Below are 22,422 nucleotides of genomic sequence, written 5' to 3'. Positions count from 1 at the left end.
CAGCTCCAGGTTGGGAAATTCCAGGAGATTTTGTGGTGAAGTCTGAAGAGGCAAGGGTTTGGAGAAAGAAGAAACTGGGCATAATGCCATGGAGTTCACCCTCCAAAGCAACCATTTTCTCCAGGTGCATAATCTGTGTTGTCTGGAAGGTGAGTTGTAATTCCAGGAGATTTCCACATCTCACATGGAAGTTGGCAACTCCAGAACTGAAAGTTGATACCACCAGTTTTTTTTCTTGCACTAGCAGCAGCAAACCTTTATTGGCATAGACAACAGTACAACAATGGTAAAAAAACTGATTAAAAAAACAACATATACAGTACAGAAAGTAAATGTTAAGTGGAGGGAAATCTACTGGCATTTAGTAATTTCCAGGAGAAAGTCTGCCACTATCATACAGAGAGAAGGATCAGGATTGTCCAGCAAGTAGTGTAATCTAAATAAATTGGGGAGATCGGGTAAATGTAAAGGAGTAAGATTCACATACTTGGATCTGATTTCCTTGAATCTGAATGAAACAGTGTAGTAATTGGTGGGCCAGAGATTCCACTGAGCCATCATTACATGGGCACAATCTATTAGCCTTTTCTTGCTTGTTAAATCTGCCATGTAACAAGGCAGAAGGCATAACATTAAACCTGGTGAGCATTATGGCTCTCCTTTGAGCAGGGTTTATTAAACAATACAGGTAGTGTGCCAAGTGGCCCTGTTCAAATGGGAGAGAAAAATACAGGGGGGAGCATGTTTTCTTGGCTGCGGTGATTAGGGTAGAGAACTCTCTATCCAATAGTTGACCTTTTAATTTTCTATAGGCTTCTGAATAGGACAAAGGACAAAATGAATCCACTGACAGTCCAATAGAAGCCATTTTTTCTTCGATTATGGAAAGCCAGGGGTTGGAATGGGTGTCAGAGAGCAGACAGTGGACCAGGGAATTACAGTCCAAGAGAAAATGGATTTGCAGCCAGATACCATCAGTTTGCATGAATCATCTAGGCCTGGCTGCTTGCTACTCCTCAATAGCAGCCACCCTATGAAAGCCAGTATGGTGTACCGGTTAGAACTTCAGAGCATGGTCTTTGAGATCCAGGCTTGATTCCCTATCTTACTGTAGAAGCTGACTGGGTGATTTTGGATTAGTCCCATAATTTCAGCCTAATTAACCTCACAGGGTTGCTGTGTGGATAAAAAGGAAGAGGAGAGACTCATGTAAGTTGCTTTGGATTCCCCTGTGGAGAGAGACTTAGTTTCCGAGGGGGAAGGAGAAATGGAAAAGACAGAGGAGCAGATAAAGATAGGTTAGCTGTTGGATGGGAAGGAGATAAAGTTGCCAATTCCAGGTTGGGAAATTCCTGGAGATTTGAGGGATGGAGCCTAGGGAGGATGAGATTTGAAGAGGGGAAGGACCTCAGAAGGGCATAATGTTTATATAACTCCACCATCCAAAGCAGCCATTTCCTCCAGGGGAAGCCATTGACAATCTCCAAGTGAGGGCTGGAGATCACCTGGATGGTAGAGATTGGTTCCCCTGGAGAAATGGCTGCCGTATGATGTAGCATTACACCCTTCTGAAGTTGCTTCCCTCCCCAAAGCTCACTTTATTCAAATATCCAGGTATTTCCCAGTTTGGAGCTGGCAACCTAAGAGGAACTGATGTAGTTGGGATATATGTTGTGATTCCAGGAGAGCTGCTGCCGCCACTGCTGTCTGCCATGATATCTCTGAGTCACTCTTTCACTATGCATTAATCTGACATGTTGGGGTGTCATATTTTTAATGGTATTTCATTATTGGAATCATTGTTTTTATTTGTTGTTTTGTGTCTGATTACATTTATTTTGGTTCAAGACCTTTGGTCAAAGGAGCTAATGTCAATAAAGTAGAAATCTGGATTTGAACACAACGTTTTTCAAAGGGCATGTCCTAAGAAGGGACCCAGTTTCTCTCCTTTTTTGCTAGCTTTGAGAGATTCCCTACTGATATGATAGACAGTTGTATCAATGACTTGCTGGAATTGGGGGACCTTGTATGCAACATACACAACATGTCTCAAATGCCTTATCCCACACACCAGCTTACACTCAATCCCCTGAAGGTATACAGAACTAAGAAAATGAAGAATTTGGGACAACAGAATAATAGTCGGAAAAGATCTGGACCAAATTCAGCCAAACACAAGTCTGATCTTATTTTAGATCCCACTATGTTGTGGGGATGGCAACTTTTCTGCCACTGTTGTGTGACCCAATGCAATCCAGTGGTGCTGTTCTGAGTAATAAGCCTTTTCGATTTTAACCCCTAGCATGAAATAGCAAACACAGGCAGAACACTAACCAGTTCGCTAAGGACTTTGCTGACAAGAGTACTGCAAATTGAACTCCATATTAACTATAACATTCATGGCTTATTCCCATAGGGAAAGGATCCTATGGCGTTCAAAATTTGGTAATGGTAGTCTGTAGTTTTCTAGTTCCTGTAGTCAGTCCCCTTTTGTAGTTTATTCTCCTTTGTAGTTTGTAGTTGTAGCTTGTAGTTTAACTCTTTAGTTTATCCCTTTTGTAAATCTTGTAGTTTTGTCTAGCTTAGGCAGTAGTTAGTTTTGTAGCCTTGGAGTAGGTGGTTCGATTTTTGTAGTCTTTAGTAGTTAGTTGCCCTTTATATGATCTATTGTGTGTCCCAAACAGCAAAGTGTTGTTTTTTGCTTGAGCTAGTAGGTGAGTTAGTGGGGATAGATTGGTAGGGGCGGATTGGATGCAGGGATGGCATTGTTGGGGCCATTTCTTGTTGTCTATGATGTTACATTATTATGTTATATTATTATGTTTAAGTTGCGATAATTTGTAATTGTGCTGTTATGTTATGATGTTATTCTGCTATTGTGTTATGACATGTTATTATGCTGTTGTGTCATGCTTACTGATATTCTTGCTTTTTGAAATTTGAATTTTGGGGATATATTCATTGATGCTGCTGTTTGCTGTATTGATATTTGTTGGCTTGATATTTGCTGTTTTGATATTTGATTAGTGTTTTGATGACGGGGAGGGCGGGGTATAAATCAAATAAATGAATGAATGAATGAAAATTGTGACTGTTCTTAATTCTACTACTTATATTTGTAGGGATATTTTTTAGCTGGTACAGTCTGTGAACAGAATACTTGGAGTTATGAGACTTGGCACTTCTCCACTGGCCCTGTGCCTATTCTGTCTTGTAAAAACTGGTTTATACTAATTATTAATGCCTCAATTACAAGGAACTCAGTGCTTCTGACTGTAAAAGAGGCACCATTGAGATATTTGAAAAAAACAACAACCCTTAAATATATCAGATTTGGATCATGTTGGCCTATTTGATTATTCATTCCACTTATACTCTGCCTTTCTGTCCATTGGCAACCAAAAGCTTCTTACATAATTCTCCTCTCCTCTATTTTACCCAGATAGCAACCCAGAGAGGTAGGTTAGGCTGAAAATATGTGAGTGACCCAAAGTCATTCAGTAAACTTCCATGACAGACTGCAAACTTGAACCTGGCTCTCCCAGATTTTAGTCTGACTCTCTGACCACTACACAACACTCATGCCTAGCTTCCCTTTTTAAAACCAGCATTCCCAAAAAAGTGGTTGTTTCTCAACCAAGTATTTCTATATGAGACGAGTTTTCCTTCTCCTGTGTGGTTTCTGGGTAAGACATGGTTCAGAAACCATGGCAAAGACTACTCTGAACAGTGATCTACACTTGTTAATTATGAGGAGTGTGCCCATTTGTTCTCCTGAACTTTTCAGAACTAACTGATGCCACTGGCCATAGCATCTTTCTAGCTCACCTATCCATGATGGGTTTAGGATACACTGTGGTGGTTGTAATCCTTTCTAGACAGTAGTTTACAGAAGTTGTTGGCTGGGAACTTTTGGGCTGGCATCTAATTTGCTTCTGGGCCAGTTCAAGTGGGTTGAATCCAAAATAACTTAAAAGATCATTTTAATTTCCACAAACTGACTTCTATAAACTGATCCAGTGTTAGGACTTGACAGTTAGATCACCAAAATCTACTTGACAGCTTGGCTGATGCAATCCTCCACCTTTCACCTAGTTTCAGGTGGGTGATGCAACCATGACTAAGCACATCAAGTGTGATTGCATCACTGCTCCCTGATTGGTTGAATGTCTCTATATATATGCAGAACAGTTTGCTCTCTGTGAGCTTTGGATTTATCCAGTTTAACAAGCTGCACTCCTGTCAGACTGTTTTGTGCTTTTGGAAACAAGGAATAAAACCCTTCTGTTCTTTGAAGTGAACAACGCCTGGGTTCCTGTGTTTTCTTTTCCTCAACTGCTTCTGCTGTTACCACGACCGCTGCTGAGTGGCTCCTTCTCATCCAGGTCCTGACATCATCCGGGGGAGGGTCCTGCTGCTAGCAGCTACGCTAAGAGGTCCAACTGGTGGGATTCATGGGATAGCTTTCTCATCTGCTACCCTCATATTGTCCATTTGGCTTCCAGCAGGTAAATTTAGCTTTGCCATTATATTTCTTCTATCAAAATATACATTTTTTTTTCTGTGTGTCATTCTGAGTGCTTGCTGAATGGGAAAGTGGCAGATGTATTTTCCAAAACAAACTAATGAAAGCCTTCCTCAGGGTGGCTGGCCACTGATGATGTCTGAGAGGACAGGAGGCATGAAAAATAGGATTGACAAGTTCTAATGCTGGAGGAAACGTATACCTGCTCTGAGTCCCAGAGAGACTGCAGTCAGTGAGCTTCATAACCCATCTCTTCCTAGCTGGCTGTGGGTCAAAATTAGACAGAGGAAGACAATGGGTGAGACGGCTGGTGAAGGGATGGGATCAGAGTCAGGACAGCTGCAGCATCACTTAGTGCTGAGAAACATTTATTTATTTATAAAAAATTATACCTGCCTCATACCTGCATCTCTAGGCAGCGTAAAATCATTTTTAAAAAGCCCCAAATAAAACATCATAAATAAAATATAACAATTAAAACAACAATAAAAAATACCATTGAAATAACCCCATTTGGTTGGTGGTCTGACTTGGTGGGTGACACATTGTTCACGTCTGTGCTCAAAATATGTCACTGTGCTGGACCTGACTGGCTTCAAAATGTAACAGTTTTGAAACCTCCTGCCTTATACCAAAGTGCAGAAGAAGAGGTAAAATCATCCTGTTGATTATTGTGGGCATTTTCCCAAAAAATCTGCTGTAGGGAAATCCGATTTGAGGACAAAGACAGTTTGCATTATTGGCAGGCATTGGGATTCCTGATTGCCCTCTCCCCACTGATTCTGATGCTTTCCATTCATGCATTTGAAGAGCCAGTCTGTTTCTCTAATTAAGCAGCCTAAACAACAGTAAAAGAGCACAATTAGCCCTGAGTCATACTGGCATGCAATCCCCACCCCCACCCAACACCTCATGTGACACATAGAGACGTCAGTTGCTCAGTCAGTAAAGCAAAGCTTCACATGCTGGCTTGATGGGAGGAGCTGCTGACCCTCTTAGTAATTATTCAGTCTAACAGCTTAACTAACATGCAAATTCCTCTGTTGAATGACAGGTAAACAGTGTGAGGCCTCTGACTTGTGCTGGGGAAAAATAAGAGGGTGGTTGCTGACATAGATGTAAAAGCGTGTGTCAATTGCAGATCTAATGCAGCCTCGGAAGTACGACATGATTCATTAGCTTTATTTCATGCTCAGGGTAACGAAGTTGTGGTTGCTGTGTTAATTAAGTGGGGAGGGAGCAGGGTGGAACTTGGCAGCCATAAGTCAGCTGGCATGGCATACCGATCCTGGAGGGAGGGCTGCTCCAAATCATTTGCTTTACAGTTCTCTCAATATTTCACAACCAGACTCTGCTCTGATTCAGTTCCAAGCTCACTCTTGGACAAGGAAGGCACGGGTTTTTGCTGTTTGACTGAGCAATTAAGAGCTCAGCTATACGAGGCTCCAATTTTCAGTTTTGGGGAAGTCAAAAATCAGAGGCCACTTGCAAAAAGAAAAACAAACACCATGATGGGGTCTCCTTCAGCACTGTCAAGCTCAGCTCCAGTTGACTGGTATATAATATCTATCAGCCTACATACTCTCTCCTTGCTGCTTAATTGCAGCCTGAGCATGAAATCATAGCAATTAAGCTACACTAGTGATGTTGGAAATAAAGCCATGTTTTAATGGCTATTTTTTCCCCTATCAAAATAAGCAAATTCACATTCATACTGTTGAAATGAGACAATTATCCCGTATCCTATTAAAGGTCTGAACCATATTTGTGAGAATTGTTCTCATCAGTTTCATAGACTTCAGAAGGATCTACCCAGATTATTTCCAACAATGGGGCAACTTTATCTGCAAGAGTACAATATTTATGAGTTCTGGGTTTAACCTTGTGCCAGACAGAAACTTTCATCAAATTAAGGATCTTTTATTGAGGAAAGAAATAATTTTTTTAATTAGACAAGATAATTTAAAAAATGAATCAAGAACAAGTTAACACTAAAAATACTGAAAGATGGCATGTAAGGAAAATCAACATTTTCCAAACTTAATTGGATGAATGGGCTTTAAAGCTAATCAGTTTTCCATTAACTCTCTTAGAATGCTTTAGAAACAATACACACAATACACACAATAGAAGTCTTACCTACACTCTTTGACAAGCCTTTCCCAGAAAACCTGAGGAACTCTTCTGTGGGACACTTTTTATAGACTAAATGACAGCCACTACCTTAGAGAAATCATCACATCTTTAGCATATGACGATTCTGTAGGTAAGAGATTGGTGCTCACAATGGTATTATGAGATCAAACACACACGTGCTAAGATTGTGTCTGACAATGCTTGTTAACTGTTCAAGCAAGATTTAAAAGATTATATTTAGTACTTTACTAGTAACTAAAACACCCAGAGGCGTATTGAGGGGAAATGGCACCCGGGGACAAAACCTGTTCTGGGTGCCCCACGTGCCCCCCTGCGCTCAGGGGCAGGGGCAAGGGCAAGGGTGGCTTGGATGGGCACTGCAGCGGCAGCAGGCTGGCAGCACCCCTGAGCCTTTCCCCCAAGGGCCTGGGGAGGGAAGGAGGTGGCTTGGATGGGCACCGTGGCAGGAGGGAGGTGGGGGTGATTTTGCACCCCCCACCATTGCATCTGGGGTCATTTGACCCCATCTTTCCCTGTGGGTGGTACGCCACTGAACAACACCATAATTTTAATTTTTTCTTCAACTTAATTAATCGGCTGTCAAAGACCAAAAAAGAAAAAGAAAAAGAAAAGAAAATTCTGTACTTTTCCTGATCAGGGGGTGAACTTTCTGTAACGACTATGAAAAGTGCATGAGTTGACCCTATACTACACTACTACAATCCACCATAGCCATTATCCATTCTTTCTAACCAAGAAAGAGAGTGCAAATGTATTTCAGTATGATCTCTTTTCTGGCAGAAAATTCAAGATGCATCTGAATGAACATGGGCTACTTCAATTCCAGGGGTCTGGGTGCCATGATGCCTGCCAACACCTTTCCTGTCACCCACCAAGTGATCATCGTTAAGCACCACCAGCTTCATGTCTTTCACCAAGGTGCGTCAAATGCACTCTTACACTGCCCTCCACAATGCATGTGAACCTATCCCTTCTGCTGAAACCGCTACAGGGAGAAGAGGAATTAAAAGCAGAAAGCGCTTTACACGCTGCATTATAAAAAGACAACTACAGGAAGCGGCTGCAAAATATGCAAAAACAAACCCATCAGTCCACAGACAGGCTGTGAGGAAATATGCTGCATGTCACCCCAACGTTAACAGACAGGCTGTGAAAAAGTACTCCTCCAACCACCCTCACGTTAACAACACCACTACAGCCAAATACTAACAACATACCTTACAAACCACACTATCACCTTGGACCACTAAACATTTGTCGGGTTTTGCATATGGACATCAGATGTATTACTGTAGAGACAAGTTTACTGCTCTCAGCCTCCAATCATCCTGTGCTTGGTGTTGTGCTCTGAAGTGGCGGGATGAGTCCCCAGGAATGTGCTGCAGTGGCGGTACAGTCCAGCTCCCTGCCCTTCAACCCTACCCTGAACCTCTTCACAGCCTTCTCACTCATCAGCATCCAATGACAGAACACTTCTTTTTTGCATCCCGAAAATACAATGACTGCTTCCACATGACATCTTTTGGAGCCCACCAGGTAAAAGAGAGCAATACAATAACACATTGCATTATAAAAAGACACCTACAGGAAGCTGCTGCAAAATATGCAAAACCCATCAGTCCACAGACAGGCTGTGAGGAAATATGCTGCATGTCACCTTAAAGTTCACAAACAGGCTGTAAAGAAGTATGTTGAATGTCCCTGCGAAATTCATAGAGAGCCTGTGATGAAGTATGCTTAGCGAAGCACAGGTGCCCTGCTAGTGCTTAATACACCTAACTGGAATTTCTACTGAAGTCATCAGATCCCCCCAGTTTTAATGCATTTTACCATTCAGGTGGAAGTTGACATTAACTTCACTACATCAAATTTTGTTCCATTTTCAAATATCATGCATATTCTAATCAAAATCTAGCCAAAATATCTCTTTTACTATACCCATGTGCAAGGAGCTGTAACCATCCCATTAGCACTAACAGTCCAATCCACAAGCCCCTGGTACCTGGGGATGATGCTGCCATGCCCTCTCCAGAGGGCTTTCAGCTGGCACAGGGACACAGCAGAAACAAACAAACAAAAAACCAGCCACACAGAAGCCCGCTTTAGTCCAAGGCCTTGGCCGCAGCATCCCCAGATTGAAAGCCCAGGTGGAAATCGACTGCAATCAGTTCCATTCCTGGGAATGCCACCCCCCTCCCGCCCTGGTGTCAGGTTTTGCCACTGTGGAGCTGTGGGGCACCTGGAGGCCAGCCTCCTTGCCGTCTTAACCAGCGGGGGTGTCTTTATGACAGCAGAAGGAGCAGCCCTGTGCCACATCCAAGCGGCAATTGGCCCTCTCTTTCTGGATTGGGCCGTAACTGCCACTGTGACAAGTAATAGTAGAGGCTGGCTCTTGAGCGAAGGGTTCCCGTAAAGCCTGAAGAAGTAGCATTTTCACTTTTCCCTTTTATATATGCATGTCAGATGTCTGCAAATTGGAGACAGATTCTGCCAGACAAAAATTGCTTAGCTAGCTCAATATGTATAGTTATTTTGCTTGTACAAAAAGTAAATATTTTAAACAATACATTCATTTTAAAATGCATCCCATTAAACAGAGCTTCTGCCTAAAATGCTGAAGATCTGTCTATTGACACTTTTCCAATGCATTTTGCAACCAGAAGGGCTAGATTCCAGGTGGGTCCAGGGTTTTAATTAAGGGCTTCATCTTATCGACTTTTCAAAGTTCTGCTCCTGTTTTATTGATGGTTTTTATGCTGCTTATGTCCAATGGCTTGGGTTTTTATCTTGTGGTAATTTAATTGTAAACCATCTCAAACAAGACTCTTGAAGAAGTGGCGTAGAAATATCCTAATTAAATGAAACAGCTCTGCAATTTTTACAAGTCTTTCTGTTCTTATTCATAAAAAAAATGTAGACATAGTTTCAGGTTTAGAAGGGGATAGGGGGACTTATGGTTTAACCATTTACTTCTCAACATGTGTCTGCTCAAAACTGCCCCCAGCTATTTTTCTCCTCAGGGAATAAAAGATAAAGGGACCTCTGCTGCAGTTCATTTTGAAGCCACCTACAGTTGTTTTTCATGACAAAAGAAAGCTGAGAGGAAAGCCAGTCACAAAACTACATTCTGCCTGAACTGGCAATGGGCACCAAATATAACTATCATGTGCAGACCTCACCATGGTATAGCTGGATTAAAAATACAAACATGCTCTGCCTGAAAGTAAATTGTTTCACCCACGCAAGCCTTTCCATCATTTCCCCCCTTTTGGCCTTCTTTTCAGTCAGCTGGTTACTTCCTAGTTTATGTCCAAGATCAAAATCACTAACAGACTGTTATCAACCCTGCCCAGCCTGCTTCTGAAAACATATGCAATAGCATAAAAATTAATAGGGCTCCATAGGGAAGCAAGTCAAATTATGGCCAGAAGCAAACTGTAAATGACGAATAAAATGGGAATGGAAACACCTTTGAGGGCAATGACACTTCCAGGTGCATATAAAGGGACATAATGTGTTCCCAGCCCTCTGCCACCAGGAGCCTGGAAGCTGCATTCTGTGGAAGATGTAACTTTTGAAGAGCCTTCCCTAGCAATCTCCAGAAACTGGCAGTACAGCCATATTGAAAGATAAGGGAGCTCTCTAGGGCTGTAGGGCTCAGTGGTGAAAGGAAGCGAAACGCATCTTTGATTAATGCTGGGACCAGACTACTTGCAAGAGCAATTGGAGAACTTGCCCCAGCTGCCATTTTCTCTAGATACGCCCCTATTTTTGCCCAGGCATTTGACGGATTTATGCCATCTACCCCCAGACCATTGGCTTTTTTGGGAAGAGGGGATTAGGGGTGGGTGGGTTTTTGGTTATTGGTTAAATTGCTTTTAAATAAGTTTTAAAGGCATCTTTGAGGATGTTTTTATTGTTTTATTATTTGGATGTATTTTTAGATTGTGTAACCTGCCCTGAGATGTATTTGAAGGGTGGGATAGAAATCTACTAACAAACAAACAAATCATACCCATCATCCTGCCAATGTCACTAGAACTGCCAGTTATCTTGCTCAACTTTAATTGCAGATTTAGGCTGTAAATTTCCCCTTTCAATTTGACAGCAGTTCAACCACAACAATTGTGTTGAGAAGTAAAATTATTGGAATATCAGCTTCCAAGTCTGGGTAAGTGTAAAATGTTACGTGAGATAGCCCCATAATCCTGAAACAATTCTAAAGAGTCTGCCTGATGGCTAGCCTACATGAGCATTTAGGCCAGGACAACTTAAATAGCCACATACCTGTTTATGGGGACCATCAGGCAATAGTTGAAAAAGTCAACGTAGCACTTCATCCTTGGACCTTTTAAACAATATGAGAGTTGTTATCTCTGATTAATGGTGACTGTAAATGTAACTCACAATTGCTTGGCGGTGGGAAGAGTTCATGTGAACTTCAATTGAAGCACAGCCTTTCCAACCGCTGCCTTCCCTCTTGCTTGCAGGTCAAGCGCGTAGTGTCAGACAAAGGTATCAGCTGATGACCACATTACTGCCCAGCAAACTTCCTGAATGAGCACTCCTCTCATAAACTCTGCAGAAGATTCCTGTGCCCTGGTTGAATGGGCATGAACCACTGAAGGACATGAAACATTCACTATCTTGAAACACAGCTTTATTGCTGACACAGCTCAATGTGAAGAGGCACTCCTTCCCTTAGAAGGCTTTAAATATGATACAAATAAAGTTTTATCTTTTCTAAAGTCCATTGTTCCATGTAAATAGAACAGTAAAACTCTCCTAACATCCAAACTGTGTATCCTTTCTGTGTCTGAAGTAGAATTAGGGGGAAAATACAGGTAAAATAATTTCTTGTAATAAATGAAACTTTGATGCTACATTTGGAAGAAAATCCACACTGGGCTGCAGCACACCCCCCATCAAATAGTTTTTAAAATGAAAACTCAATACTCAGTGCTATTAACTTGCTAACTCTTCTCACTGAGGTAATTGCGCCTGAAAAGCAAACTTTCATTAACAAATGTGCTAAAGATGTTGTTGCCAATGACTCAAAGGGTTTTCCCGTTAGTCAGAACTAATGACCATTGAAGGTCCACCACAACCACCAGAGGATAAATATTGTTCAACCCCTTCAAGAATCCATTTCAATCAATTCAATCCAATCCTTATTACAGTCATCGACCAACAAGACAAACATACAGACAAGATAAAATTACTGTTTAACGTTGGAACCATTTGGCTAATTTAAACAGATTTGCTGGTTTAAACAGTGATCATTAATTTAATTTGACAAAGTAAAACTACTGAAAAAAAAGTTCAAAACATTTTCGGCATTACAAAATTAAACAGCCTGAAGAACTATTTCTGATTTCCAAATTTTGTATACCAGTGTACACTCTGTTCAACTGATCTGCCTGAACATTCTTAGTTCCCACAATATGAATGGCCTAAAGATCTATTTACTATCCACAATCATATGGCCCCACAATTATATGGCCCCAGAGGCATACAGAGGGAAAATGGAGCCCGAGACAACTCCTTCTCTGGGTGCCTCCCTGTGTTCCTGCCCTGAGGCGGGACTTGGGGGGCATGGCCTCACCCCACCCTCAGGCTCCCTATAGCTCGGCTTCTGCTCTCCCCAGGCTCCACAGAGGTGCTTTTAAAAGCACAGAGGCTGGGGAGCGGGGCTATGCCCCAAGTCCTGCCCCAAGACCCGCCCTCGGCCTCCATGCTTTTAAAAGCACCTCCGTGGAGGCTGGCTCGGCTCCTGCTCTCCCCAGGGTCTGGGGAGGGTAGAAACTTGGCTGCAGGGGGAGGGGGATCACCACCCCCCAGCATCCCTGGAGGTCAGGAGGGCAGTGGGGTACCACGATGAGGGGGCGGATGCCATTTCGTTACATGAGGGGCATCTGGTGCCCCTCACCTGACCAAAAAGCATGTGCCTGGGGACATGGGTATGCCTCTGTATGACCCCTAAACCATCCCTACACTTGCCCCTCTTTTCCCTGATGTCTCAGCTGATCAGGCATAGCTGTTTTCAATAGCCCCTTAGAGGAACCATTTGCCAGTATGGAATTGCTGAACATAAGAACATAAGAACAAGCCAGCTGGATCAGACTAGAGTCCATCTAGTCCAGCTCTCTGCTACTCGCAGTGGCCCACCAGGTGTCTTTGGGAGCTCACATGCAGGATGTGAAAGCAATGGCTTTCTGCGGCTGTTGCTCCTGAGCACCTGGTCTGTTAAGGCATTTGCAATTTCAGATCAAGGTGGATCAAGATTGGTAGCCATAGATCGACTTCTCCTCCATAAATCTGTCCAAGCCTCCTTCAACTCGGCAGTGGAGGCTGTTACAGGACTGTGGCAGTTGCTGCTGTGGTTTATTTTATTTATTTATCATGTAGCATTATTTCATGTTACAGATAAGGAAATTATGGCATTATTGGTGTGGTTGTCAGTCTGAAGATCAAAGCCAAGGTGACGCTCACCCATTATGGCCAGGGTGAGTGGGGGTGGGGTGGCCTGGGGGTAACACATTAGCCTGGGAATTTGATCTCAGTGGAAAAAACGCATATTCCGGTTGATGCCCGGTAGAAGATTTAGGTGGAATATTAGGAAAAAGCTTCCTGGACTGTATGAACAATTCAGGGTTGTCAAAACAGCAAAGGAGACAAAAGTCTAAGTTTTCAGGAAACAACTGGATGAACTTGAATGGACTTTCTTTAACTTGGGTCATGACCTGTACTGGGACCATACTGGAGAATAGGCTTAACATCAAGCAGGCCTATTAAACTCAACAGAACTTTATCAGGACAGACATGTCCGGGAATTCTAGCAACTATAGATGCTCTGCAGCACAGCCTTTGAATCATTATAACCTATTGCAGAAACATAAGCATTTGTGTAGAAGGAGATTTTGTAATAATTCTTCACCAGTGACTGGAAACTCTTGTGTATGGAAATAGATGTGTGCATTTTTGCCGTGGTACACAAGCACAACTATGTAGAAATGTCTACAGATGTTGAAATGGAATTGATACTGGGAAATAGAACATACTCAACCATCTGATGCTAGGACCTTCAATGAGCCACTCTTAGGAGAAACTGGTATCCTCTTTCTAGACTTTCTAGACTAGACACTAAGACTAGACACTAAGAGCGTAGAACAAGATAATCTTGCAAATGCTCTGCACTGCATTTCACTGCCACCATGCCTTATTACAGACTTTTCTGAGTGCATTTATTTCTTGTAAGTGGCTATCACAAACAACTGTCAAATGTAACAACACAATGGGTGGGTGGGAAATGAGGGGGGAAAGTTGCAGGGAGGAAGGAAAGGATTCATGGCATTGGAATTCCTATTCCTTGCCCAAATACTTATTTTAATGTTAAGGTTATACATATATTTTTTAAAAATCCAGTATTGATTCTTTGCACCCAAGGCTGCTTAAAGCACCAAAAAAAGAGGGAGTGGGGAGAGGGGAAAAAAAGAACACCTCTATTATTCTCAGGCCATTTGGTAGTGGTTGCCATGGAGATCAAAAGCAAAATGGCATGCAAATCAACACAAGACCCTGCGTTCAATAACAACCTTAAAAAGGGCAGCTGGATAAGACGACAGAAATCACTTGAAATGCTTCAACCTGCTTTGCTAGCTGTGATTAGATCTAAAAGGGAAAGAAAAATACCCTAATGGATTACAGAGCAGACGAAAGAAGCCTGGCAGTGGTGGGGTGCAGCTTGTGTGATTATTCTGCACATACCCAGTCTGAACTGCATCCGCATAGGAAGCATATGTCTATGCACAAAAGGTATCACAACTGGCGTACAATTTACAATGAATATCAGACAACACATTTAACTTTTCTCCCCCGAACCAGCTTCAAGAATGTCAGATTTCAATAATTTAATTATGAAACTTCTACTACTATTTGTTTCTCCTTCATCCAACGTGTCTAATATTGTCCTCTTCTCTCCTTTGACTAATGGGGCACATCATAATTTCAAAGTCAAGCATGGCTGGGAAAGTCTTTTTTTTTTTTATCGGACGATCTGAACAAGCTCACATACCAGCGTTTCTAATTCAGGTGGTTTTTAAATGGTGTTTGGTTTGTGCACACACACAGCTATTAGGAGGTGTCTGTAATGGAATGTGGTTTTTGAGGTTCTACCTGAGAAGGTGGATTTGGAGTTACAAAGTTTTGCAATTCGTTGTAAGGTAATGTTCGGTGTATTGATTAGATTCACCTGCAGAATGACAAAGTGAAGGAAATGATTATTTTGAGTCTCAAAGGCCAATGACACGGTTTAGGTCAGGTGCAGTAGTCAATGTCCAATTAAAACAGGTAGTTCATATTGTCACAGCATGGACCTCTTGGCTTGCGTGTACTGGGAAACAGTCATGGCAACAACAAGCGACATAGACAAACACACAGGGTCCAGCGAACAGGCCAGACTGCAGTACAGTTCATGCAAACTGACCCTTGCATATTTGAAAAAACTCAGGCTTATTCCGCACATGCAGAATAATGCACTTTCAAACTGCTTTCAGTGCTCTTTGAAGCTGTGCGGAATGGCAAAATCCACTTGCAAACAGTTGTGAAAGTGGTTTGAAAACGCATTATTTTGCGTGTGCGGAAGGGGCCTCAGTGAATTGGAAAAACTCAGAAGGCAACCTGATGCTTTCCAGGACTATATACCCAAGCCTTTAGGTGAACATCTCCACATGTCCATCCCTCTTCAATTCGCTGATGTCTTGCTTTCAGCTGCTGCAGGACTTCTGACAGTCAGCACTGCCAGCTTATGTCATCCTTAGTCATGTTTCTTTCTTCCTGGAACTTTTTTTCTTGTTTACAAATGGGCTATTAGGCAAGGTTGACTAGAAAGAACCAGAAAGCCTAGGGGAGGCTGGTGGTTTTCCTCTTCTGGTTGGCAAATGCTCCAACCAGATCACTCCCCTCACAGCCCTTCCCTTCTCTTTCATTGCACAGCTATGAAGAGCAGGCAGTGAATTGCCAGAATAATGATAATTTTACAAAATGTAAGGATATTATTGTTGCTATTTTTAGTGAGTGCATGAGTTACACTAAATATATGAAAATACTCTGTTCAGATTTTTATTAGTTAATTTCTGAATGCATACTCCCAGATCTTGGACCCACCCAGACTTCCCCCAAATCCCCTCTCCTATGACTCTGTTCTTTATTGTACACAGGGTCTTAAGTAATTCAAATTCCAGCTGCTTACAAAAAGAAACTAGTTACCAACAAGTGCTCCAAAAACTTCCCAACCTACATATAGTTCTCAAAAAAAGAGAGTTATATCACCAATAATACCATGTCTTCACCTAGCATTTCTTCCAAACTGATTTTCCACTTTACCAAGAACTTCTAAAATCCATCTTCCGATGGAATGGGAGGACATAGTAGCCATACTTTATCATTTAGAACTAACAAAGGAATGAAGTTACTATATTCTTCAAGGCCAGGAAGTTTTCAAAGACAGTGCTGTAATATGACCCACAAATCCAGGGTTGGATTTAGGGGCAGATAATTTAGCCTAATGCTGGGAAGGGGCAGAGCCCAACTGAGTCACCTGTCATGAGGCATTTACTCAACTATCCACTCAACATCTAAAACAGATAGTTCATAAACAGTTCAACTTTTCAAGGATGCATGGTCAGCATCTCATCAGTGCACACCTCCTTTTTATCCACAGGACAATATACATTATCCATGCCCATACAACAAATGATGTACATTTGAGTCACAGTAACCCCACTGAGCACATAAACATAATTGAACATCTTGGGACTAGTAAATAGCAACCCAATATTAACATAACATTCTGTTATCATTTCACATGACAGGGATAAATCACACATGCAAACTGTGCATCCAAGTTATAAAATGAACTACAAAATGCAATGAAAAGGCAAGTATTTGAAAGCTGAATAAATAGAGGAGGTACCACTCCTCAGTACTGCACAAGAGTCTGGGCACTGACCCTTTATTTTATTTTGTTAGAATTCAGGGTCAAAGCAGATGAGATGCTGGCAGAACTGTGAACGACTATAAGAAAAAAGCGGCCGTGACTTACCACGGTCGCCATTGCTGCTGGGAAAGGGACAGCCTCCCATGGACTGCTGCCTTCCCAGCTGCCTCGCGAGCTCCCTCTGCTCGCAAGGCTTTTGGTTTTCTAGGGCGCCTGGCAGTGAAGCTGGGCGCCCTGACGTCACCTGGGAGGAGGGCCGGGCAACCTATTTAAGGCTAGGCCCAGCTTAGCCTCCTCCCCATTTGCTGGAGCACGCGAGTCTCCCACCCTCCCCTCCCTGTATTTGGTATTTGTTAATGCATGTTTGTTTTGTTAAGGGTTGGCGGATTGCGCATGGGGGACTGATCTTTAGTTTGGGGTCAGCGGGTGAAATACCCGCTTTATTGGAACCTCCTTATGAGGTTTGGGGTGGAGTAAGCCAAGGGGTAACCTGCCCAGACGTGGGCTTCTATGGCTTGCGCCCATGGCAGCAGTAGAGTCTTCAGGAAGTGGCAACCGCCCATCTGGAATCTCACAGCTGCTCCAGCGTGCGATAATTTTTCATCAGCAGGCGTGCTGTAGAAAAATTTAGGTGTCTGGGGGACAGCACTCGGGCTGCCCAGCACACAGATCAGACCCCCATGCTGCGCCGTACTCTTTGTTTGCCCTGAACCAATTTTTGTTAAATAAAATGGCTATGGCCAACTTTTTACTACACAAGAAAATGTTGTACTCAATGTATTGTAAGTTTAGGAGGGTTCTTAGCTACTTCCCTCAGGCAGCAATAGTCATTTTCTGCTGTCACACAGTTTCTTTTGTCAAAGAGCTTTCCCAGGAGGGCATAGTTGTGGAACTGCTGATGTCATTGACCTGAATTTGGAATAATGGGGTTTCAAAGTAGGCTGACCCTGTGGCTCGGCAGGGGCACAGTTAATGACAGCCTTTAAAGGTAGGTTGGCAACAGTGGAGACTCACCTTGAAGGGAAGGACTTCTTGTCTTTGGCATTATGATAACTTGTATAGAGGGGTGGCACAGCTTGGAACCTGGCCTTTACGGGCAAGGCCTCCTAAGGGTACAGTAACAACAGCCTGCTTAGGTAGGTTGCTGGTTGAAAGGGAACTTGTCCTAAGAGGGAGAGTCCTTTGCTTTGTGTGCCTTATTGGATTGCACTGTTTTAATGTTTTGCATTGCTGGGTTGAAGGTTTTTTTTAAAACATATTCTGTTCAATTGTTGACTATGATATATTTAGATAATGTTTTTGTCGAAGAGCCTTTGTGTTTTGTTTCTTCTCCCCCCACCCCAATAATCTATATATATAATCTATATATATAAAAAGCTAACCATTCGTTTGTGGTCTTGCCCTAATGCCGAAATGGCTGGACGGATCGCCCCCAAATTTTCGCATGACGTCCCTCCCTGTTGCAGGCAGGTAATCGGACCTTCAAATCGCCAAAAGTCCATACCTGAGCCAGGTAAAACATTTTTTCCTGGCGCACCAGGCCATGAAGCTGGCTGTGTTTAACTGTCCCCCTTAGAATGTTTGTGCAGCCTGTCTGTCTGTGGCCTGAGGGCTTGGTATGAGGGCTTAGAATGTTCATGCAGATGGCCACAGATGAGCAGTGAAAACAGTAAATAGGTAATACTGTTAGGTAATATGAATGGAAGTGAAACACATACACACTTTGCCGTGTGAAACATCAGGTGGGGTTCCCCCCCTCACACGCAGGTAACTTTCACTCTCTGTGCCTCACCCACTACTACCACACAACACACATACTCTCATCCACATCCAGCTCATCCTCACACACCTCACTCTGCCCTCCCTCACATCCATCCACCACTTACCCACTTCCTCACCCGTATTCGCCACAGCTCTCTTTTACTAAAGCAAGCTGGAGTTTGCCTTTTTCTTCTAAGAAAATCCGCGGGGTGGGGCGAACCAACACTACTGCCTCTGCTTCTTTTGCACGTGGCCCTTTAAAAACTCAGGGAGCTGGCCTCGATCTGAGCGCCTCACCACCCTGCCTCTGCTGCCTGACTGGGATAGCCTCCTTGCCCCAGTTCTGCCTTACCCAAGCCAGGACTGTGCTTGTCAACCAGCCTCATGGACAGCGGGATTCGCACTCTGGACAGTTCCGTTGTGGAATGGAAAGGGTTACCTTATACTAAAAACCAAGACAGCACCATATAATAATGTGAATTGAAAAGGGAAAGAGGGATTCCATTTGACCACCCCAAAAGAAGAGGAGGAGGAGGAGGAGGAGTTTGGATTCATATCCCCCCTTTCTCTCCTGCAGGAGACTCAAAGGGGCTTACAACCTCCTTGCCCTTCACCCCTCACAACAAACGCCTGTGAGGTGGGTGGGGCTGAGATAGATGCAAAAAGCTGTGACTAGCCCAAAGTCACACAGTTGGTGTGTGTGGGAGTGCACAGGCTAATCTGAATTTCCCAGATAAGCCTCCACAACTCAAGCTGCAGAGCTGGGACTCAAACCCGGTTCCTCCAGATCAGAGTGCACCTGCTCTTAGCCACTACGTCACTGCTGCTCCCAAAAGGCTATGCTGGGGATCATTGGACCTCCGTGGAAATCTGTGTGGGTTGCGGACTGTGATGAGAAGGACAATTGCCACAGCAACGCGTGGCCGGGACCCACTAGTATTGTATATTATTAATTTGTATGGGTAGTGGTTGGAAGGATTTTTGTGAACTATTTTGAATATAAGCTGCCTCTTGGTTCTTGTGAATAACAAAGGGCTAATACTGCAGTGGGGAGATGGCCTTTTATAACTATACTTTCTATGGTAATGCCAGGATTCAAAGATAAAGACTGCAGGTGTGAAGAATATCTGGCTGGCCTCCCATTCCCTTTGTTGGCCAGTCATAGAATGCAGATGAATTTGTTATTTTGGTGAAGGGGGGAGGTGACCTGAGGAAGGATTCTGCCTAGTCACAGGGAAGAGGGCATTCAGAAGGTAATGCCCTCACCAACTTCACTTAGATTGGGCAGGGGATGTGATCCCATCCCATGTGGAATTTCTTGATAAAAGTTGGGGGTGTACTCTGTGAGATCTTATCAAGGATCCGGAGTTGCTAGAGCTGTCCTGGATTGGCTGTGAGCTGTGTGAAGTGGGCTGAGAAGTTCGGAGCATCTGAAGCGGTAACTCAAGATAAGGCTTGGTAGTGTCCGTACTATGTATTAGACAAAGTCTCCTGTTGAGACTAGCCAGGTTATTTGTTTTCTTGTTTAAAGTATGTTGTCTACATACTTGCACTCTACTTAAATAAATTCTTGTGCTCTTTTGTGGATTCAATACCAGTTCAATGGACCCTTTGAGACTATACTATCAGAGAACTAACTGAGCCTGCCTCCTAGGGCTGGTTGGTGCCTTTGTACCCAACTTTTGGGCAGAGCAAGAGTTCTTTTGTTTCGAGGAACCTCCTGACAGACACCTGGTACCAAAATTTGGAGCAGAGCTGCGGTTTGGGAGGCATTATGCTTTCCAGACATGTCATTTGCTGTTCTCAAATGGACCTATGGGACTGCTATTTTGGAGCTGCTATTTGACCAAAAGGGGAAAATGTGGAAGTTGCTGATCTGGTGTCTGAATGAGTCCCCCAGTGGAGGGGACAAGAGCTCCAGGAGGCCATACGAAGTAAAAAATGCTGCAGGGGAAGAGACCAACCCCTTCTCCCCTGCCCCAATACCCACTCTGAATTAAAGTCATGTCTGCTACTTAGCAACTTAAATACACTAGAGGTTCATGACCATATCTTCTATCATCTCCCTTCATATGACTCTGAGTTTCCATACATCTTTGATTAAGAACTCTGCTGCAACCTGAGGCTGTTGAACTCACTACTCCAATAACCTTTTCTCACAATTCTTTTCCTTTTTGGTTTGCGGGGGTGGGGGGTGGGGGGGAGGATATTGCATGCTTTGTACATGCTTATTCTTCCTTTAAAGTGAATAAAAGGTAAAAAAAATCAGGTACCCCTCAAAAGTTGGACAGAAATGAATTCCTAGAAAGATATTAATTCTGTCCAGGAGCTGAAGGGGATGAATGCCACTCAAAGGCCCTCTGTGTAAGATAAAGGACTACATATGGAATATTCACGATTAATCTTAACTAGGTATGATCCCTGCATTAACCCTCAGGCATAATCCTTTCATTATCCATATAAAATCCTGAGCCTTTTGTTAGAGGGAGTCTTTGCTATGACTGCATTAATCTAATCTTTCTCTCTTCTGTACAAGTTGCTCACAATGTACAGACCGATGTTAGACATAACTTACCTCATTGAAAGTAGAGTTATTACAGTGATGTCACAGTGACTCATCAGAGGACATATATTATGTAGAATCAAACTCTCCAGTTGAGCATGAACATGCAGTGAGTGGCTAACCCCAAGTTTGATTCTGGGAAGCAAAGAAGCCTGGACAGCTTAAGAAAGGAATAGCAGCAGCATGTGTGTCAGCACCATATTGGCCCAGGGAGCATCAGGCCCTGATACAAGGACTATATGCAAGCAAGGTCCAAAACTTAAATAAAATAAAGTATATATTATTTTTCATAGGTGTTGGCTTTCTATTATGACATCCCTTGATCTACTGCATCTTCCAGGTATGCATGTCATATGTTTTAAGTATTCTTCTAAAACTGTGTAGAATACTACAAATGCATGAATTGTCACAATGGTAACTCCATGATTCATACCTTCATGACTTTTACATTGTTTTAGACGTACACAAAACATATTCCCATCTTATGCTCTCCAGCCTTGCTTTTTTTCCTAAGGAAATCTCAAGTTGCCTGAACTGGAGTGGGGGTGGTTCCACAGCATAAGGTAGCAGCTCTGTGTGTCTTTGGGGGTGGGGGGAGGGAAGGAAGAGAAGAGAAGATCCAGGACTACCAGCACTTTCCACTGCCAGTTCCCAGGATCCAAGTCAGTGCCATTCATAAAATACATCATAGAGGAGATCCCAGAACTGATTTAACATATTCATTTACCATCACAGAATACTGTGGTATTATTGCACTACAGCAATAAATAACCAATCTGTGGTCCTCTTTTCTTGTTCGTAAGTCTTGTGGACTGGTTAAAGCAGTGTGGTTAAACAGTAACTATAATGTTGATTCTATATGTCTTTCAAGGTATCAACTATGTCCTCGTGTTATCCTTTGTTGAAGACAGACACCATGATCTGGCCAAACTGAAATTTGCCAAAAATGAGCACAAATGTGGCTGATTCGCCTTAGAAGTAGAGCATAGCAGAAGGATCCTATGTTTGAATCAAGCTGCAGATTGCTATGGCATCTTGCACTTGTCCCGTTGCAAATGTGCATTTATTGAAAACTGTTATGCTTCTTCTTTCCTGAATAACATGAGGTGGATTACAGAGAATATTATAAGACTGGGGAGGTGGGGGGGGGGGGGGGGCGTTATATCGCACAGGGTTGTTATATAGATACCAGTCAGGAGAGGAGAATGATATAAGCTGCTTTAGGGAGAAAGTGAAATTGAAGTTAAAAAATACATAAAATAAATACATTATATGTGTAATCAGAGTAAGATACAATAACTATGGTTCTGAGAGTTTCTTGCCAAACTCCATCAGTGAATGTCATTCCCCTGCCATGAACTTAGGTTGTCCAATAATGCTTCACAATATATCAAGGTCATTGTCGTAGTCCCACCGAAT

The 22,422-nt window shown here is 42.9% G+C and overlaps 2 long non-coding RNA genes across 4 annotated transcripts in view; one reads left to right on the top strand and one right to left on the bottom strand.

The window, feature by feature from the left end:
* Nucleotides 1-22,422, bottom strand: part of LOC125429466 — a 250,521-nt gene that overhangs the window by 32,786 nt on the left and 195,313 nt on the right. The gene's annotated exons all lie outside the window — the stretch shown is intronic.
* LOC125429465 lies at nt 4,256-11,449 on the top strand. The gene is made up of 3 exons (XR_007243992.1): nt 4,256-4,508; nt 7,463-7,600; nt 11,173-11,449. It is a non-coding gene; the product is annotated as an uncharacterized LOC125429465 (long non-coding RNA).

This window comes from Sphaerodactylus townsendi, linkage group LG03, assembly GCF_021028975.2.
Source record: "Sphaerodactylus townsendi isolate TG3544 linkage group LG03, MPM_Stown_v2.3, whole genome shotgun sequence".
NCBI lineage: Eukaryota > Metazoa > Chordata > Lepidosauria > Squamata > Sphaerodactylidae > Sphaerodactylus > Sphaerodactylus townsendi.
The sequence above is the reverse complement of the archived record's forward strand: the minus strand, read 5'-3'. Positions and strand labels throughout refer to the sequence as shown.